This window comes from Oncorhynchus clarkii, chromosome 24 (genome assembly GCF_045791955.1).
Source record: "Oncorhynchus clarkii lewisi isolate Uvic-CL-2024 chromosome 24, UVic_Ocla_1.0, whole genome shotgun sequence".
Lineage (NCBI taxonomy): Eukaryota > Metazoa > Chordata > Actinopteri > Salmoniformes > Salmonidae > Oncorhynchus > Oncorhynchus clarkii.
The window spans coordinates 41344320-41350023 of record NC_092170.1 but is presented as its reverse complement, the minus strand read 5'-3'; positions in this window follow the sequence as shown (position 1 = coordinate 41350023).

Sequence of the window (5704 nt, the reverse complement as noted above, 5' to 3'; positions counted from 1 at the left end):
ACAGAGACTGGGTACAGTACAGTATATAATACCAGGGTGTTAGTAACACAGAGACTGGGTACAGTATAGTATATAATACCAGGGTGTTAGTAGCACAGAGACTGGGTACAGTATATAATACCAGGGTGTTAGTAGCACAGAGACTGGGTACAGTATATAATACCAGGGTGTTAGTAGCACAGAGACTGGGTACAGTATAGTATATAATACCAGGGTGTTAGTAACACAGAGACTGGGTACAGTATAGTATATAATACCAGGGTGTTAGTAGCACAGAGACTGGGTACAGTACAGTATATAATACCAGGGTGTTAGTAGCACAGAGACTGGGTACAGTATAGTATATAATACCAGGGTGTTAGTAGCACAGAGACTGGGTACAGTATATAATACCAGGGTGTTAGTAGCACAGAGACTGGGTACAGTATAGTATATAATACCAGGGTGTTAGTAGCACAGAGACTGGGTACAGTATAGTATATAATACCAGGGTGTTAGTAGCACAGAGACTGGGTACAGTATATAATACCAGGGTGTTAGTAGCACAGAGACTGGGTACAGTATAGTATATAATACCAGGGTGTTAGTAACACAGAGACTGGGTACAGAATAGTATATAATACCAGGGTGTTAGTAGCACAGAGACTGGGTACAGTACAGTATATAATACCAGGGTGTTAGTAGCACAGAGACTGGGTATAGTATAGTATATAATACCAGGGTGTTAGTAGCACAGAGACTGGGTACAGTATATTATATAATACCAGGGTGTTAGTAGCACAGAGACTGGGTACAGTATATAATACCAGGGTGTTAGTAACACAGAGACTGGGTACAGTACAGTATATAATACCAGGGTGTTAGTAGCACAGAGACTGGGTACAGTATAGTATATAATACCAGGGTGTTAGTAGCACAGAGACTGGGTACAGTACAGTATATAATACCAGGGTGTTAGTAGCACAGAGACTGGGTACAGTATATAATACCAGGGTGTTAGTAGCACAGAGACTGGGTACAGTATAGTATATAATACCAGGGTGTTAGTAGCACAGAGACTGGGTACAGTATATAATACCAGGGTGTTAGTAGCACAGAGACTGGGTACAGTATAGTATATAATACCAGGGTGTTAGTAACACAGAGACTGGGTACAGTATAGTATATAATACCAGGGTGTTAGTAACACAGAGACTGGGTACAGTACAGTATATAATACCAGGGTGTTAGTAACACAGAGACTGGGTACAGTATATAATACCAGGGTGTTAGTAGCACAGAGACTGGGTACAGTACAGTATATAATTCCAGGGTGTTAGTAGCACAGAGACTGGGTACAGTATAGTATATAATACCAGGGTGTTAGTAGCACAGAGACTGGGTACAGTATATAATACCAGGGTGTTAGTAGCACAGAGACTGGGTACAGTATAGTATATAATACCAGGGTGTTAGTAGCACAGAGACTGGGTACAGTATAGTATATAATACCAGGGTGTTAGTAGCACAGAGACTGAGTACAGTACAGTATATAATACCAGGGTGTTAGTAGCACAGAGACTGGGTACAGTATATAATACCAGGGTGTTAGTAACACAGAGACTGGGTACAGTATATAATACCAGTATGTTAGTAGCACAGAGACTGGGTACAGTATATAATACCAGGGTGTTAGTAACACAGAGACTGGGTACAGTATAGTATATAATACCAGGGTGTTAGTAGCACAGAGACTGGGTACAGTATATAATACCAGGGTGTTAGTAGCACAGAGACTGGGTACAGTATATAATACCAGGGTGTTAGTAGCACAGAGACTGGGTACAGTATATAATACCAGGGTGTTAGTAGCACAGAGACTGGGTACAGTATATAATACCAGGGTGTTAGTAGCACAGAGACTGGGTACAGTATAGTATATAATACCAGGGTGTTAGTAGCACAGAGACTGGGTACAGTATATAATACCAGGGTGTTAGTAGCACAGAGACTGGGTACAGTATATAATACCAGGGTGTTAGTAGCACAGAGACTGGGTACAGTATATAATACCAGGGTGTTAGTAGCACAGAGACTGGGTACAGTATATAATACCAGGGTGTTAGTAACACAGAGACTGGGTACAGTATAGTATATAATACCAGGGTGTTAGTAGCACAGAGACTGGGTACAGTATAGTATATAATACCAGGGTGTTAGTAGCACAGAGACTGGGTACAGTATATAATACCAGGGTGTTAGTAGCACAGAGACTGGGTACAGTATAGTATATAATACCAGGGTGTTAGTAGCACAGAGACTGGGTACAGTACAGTATATAATACCAGGGTGTTAGTAGCACAGAGACTGGGTACAGTACAGTATATAATACCAGGGTGTTAGTAGCACAGAGACTGGGTACAGTATATAATACCAGGGTGTTAGTAACACAGAGACTGGGTACAGTATATAATACCAGGGTGTTAGTAACACAGAGACTGGGTACAGTATAGTATATAATACCAGGGTGTTAGTAACACAGAGACTGGGTACAGTACAGTATATAATACCAGGGTGTTAGTAACACAGAGACTGGGTACAGTATATAATACCAGGGTGTTAGTAGCACAGAGACTGGGTACAGTATATAATACCAGGGTGTTAGTAGCACAGAGACTGGGTACAGTATAGTATATAATACCAGGGTGTTAGTAGCACAGAGACTGGGTACAGTATAGTATATAATACCAGGGTGTTAGTAGCACAGAGACTGGGTACAGTATAGTATATAATACCAGGGTGTTAGTAGCACAGAGACTGGGTACAGTATAGTATATAATACCAGGGTGTTAGTAGCACAGAGACTGGGTACAGTATAGTATATAATACCAGGGTGTTAGTAGCACAGAGACTGGGTACAGTATAGTATATAATACCAGGGTGTTAGTAGCACAGAGACTGGGTACAGTATAGTATATAATACCAGGGTGTTAGTAGCACAGAGACTGGGTACAGTATAGTATATAATACCAGGGTGTTAGTAGCACAGAGACTGGGTACAGTACAGTATATAATACCAGGGTGTTAGTAACACAGAGACTGGGTACAGTATATAATACCAGGGTGTTAGTAGCACAGAGACTGGGTACAGTACAGTATATAATACCAGGGTGTTAGTAGCACAGAGACTGGGTACAGTATATAATACCAGGGTGTTAGTAGCACAGAGACTGGGTACAGTATATAATACCAGAGTGTTAGTAACACAGAGACTGGGTACAGTATAGTATATAATACCAGGGTGTTAGTAACACAGAGACTGGGTACAGTATAGTATATAATACCAGGGTGTTAGTAGCACAGAGACTGGGTACAGTATATAATACCAGGGTGTTAGTAGCACAGAGACTGGGTACAGTATATAATACCAGGGTGTTAGTAGCACAGAGACTGGGTACAGTATAGTATATAATACCAGGGTGTTAGTAGCACAGAGACTGGGTACAGTATATAATACCAGGGTGTTAGTAGCACAGAGACTGGGTACAGTATAGTATATAATACCAGGGTGTTAGTAGCACAGAGACTGGGTACAGTATATAATACCAGGGTGTTAGTAACACAGAGACTGGGTACAGTATATAATACCAGGGTGTTAGTAGCACAGAGACTGGGTACAGTATAGTATATAATACCAGGGTGTTAGTAGCACAGAGACTGGGTACAGTACAGTATATAATACCAGGGTGTTAGTAGCACAGAGACTGGGTACAGTATAGTATATAATACCAGGGTGTTAGTAGCACAGAGACTGGGTACAGTATAGTATATAATACCAGGGTGTTAGTAGCACAGAGACTGGGTACAGTACAGTATATAATATCAGGGTGTTAGTAACACAGAGACTGGGTACAGTATAGTATATAATACCAGGGTGTTAGTAGCACAGAGACTGGGTACAGTATAGTATATAATACCAGGGTGTTAGTAGCACAGAGACTGGGTAAGGTATAGTATATAATACCAGGGTGTTAGTAGCACAGAGACTGGGTACAGTACAGTATATAATACCAGGGTGTTAGTAACACAGAGACTGGGTACAGTATAGTATATAATACCAGGGTGTTAGTAGCACAGAGACTGGGTACAGTATAGTATATAATACCAGGGTGTTAGTAGCACAGAGACTGGGTACAGTATATAATACCAGGGTGTTAGTAGCACAGAGACTGGGTACAGTATAGTATATAATACCAGGGTGTTAGTAACACAGAGACTGGGTACAGTATAGTATATAATACCAGGGTGTTAGTAACACAGAGACTGGGTACAGTATAGTATATAATACCAGGGTGTTAGTAGCACAGAGACTGGGTACAGTATATAATACCAGGGTGTTAGTAGCACAGAGACTGGGTACAGTATATAATACCAGGGTGTTAGTAACACAGAGACTGGGTACAGTATAGTATATAATACCAGGGTGTTAGTAGCACAGAGACTGGGTACAGTATATAATACCAGGGTGTTAGTAACACAGAGACTGGGTACAGTATATAATACCAGGGTGTTAGTAACACAGAGACTGGGTACAGTATAGTATATAATACCAGGGTGTTAGTAGCACAGAGACTGGGTACAGTATATAATACCAGGGTGTTAGTAGCACAGAGACTGGGTACAGTACAGTATATAATACCAGGGTGTTAGTAGCACAGAGACTGGGTACAGTATAGTATATAATACCAGGGTGTTAGTAGCACAGAGACTGGGTACAGTACAGTATATAATACCAGGGTGTTAGTAACACAGAGACTGGGTACAGTATAGTATATAATACCAGGGTGTTAGTAGCACAGAGACTGGGTACAGTATAGTATATAATACCAGGGTGTTAGTAGCACAGAGACTGGGTAAGGTATAGTATATAATACCAGGGTGTTAGTAGCACAGAGACTGGGTACAGTACAGTATATAATACCAGGGTGTTAGTAACACAGAGACTGGGTACAGTATAGTATATAATACCAGGGTGTTAGTAGCACAGAGACTGGGTACAGTATAGTATATAATACCAGGGTGTTAGTAGCACAGAGACTGGGTACAGTATATAATACCAGGGTGTTAGTAGCACAGAGACTGGGTACAGTATAGTATATAATACCAGGGTGTTAGTAACACAGAGACTGGGTACAGTATATAATACCAGGGTGTTAGTAACACAGAGACTGGGTACAGTATATAATACCAGGGTGTTAGTAGCACAGAGACTGGGTACAGTATATAATACCAGGGTGTTAGTAGCACAGAGACTGGGTACAGTATAGTATATAATACCAGGGTGTTAGTAACACAGAGACTGGGTACAGTATATAATACCAGGGTGTTAGTAGCACAGAGACTGGGTACAGTATATAATACCAGGGTGTTAGTAACACAGAGACTGGGTACAGTATATAATACCAGGGTGTTAGTAGCACAGAGACTGGGTACAGTACAGTATATAATACCAGGGTGTTAGTAACACAGAGACTGAGTACAGTATAGTATATAATACCAGGGTGTTAGTAACACAGAGACTGGGTACAGTATAGTATATAATACCAGGGTGTTAGTAGCACAGAGACTGGGTACAGTATATAATACCAGGGTGTTAGTAACACAGAGACTGGGTACCGTATAGTATATAATACCAGGGTGTTAGTAACACAGAGACTGGGTACAG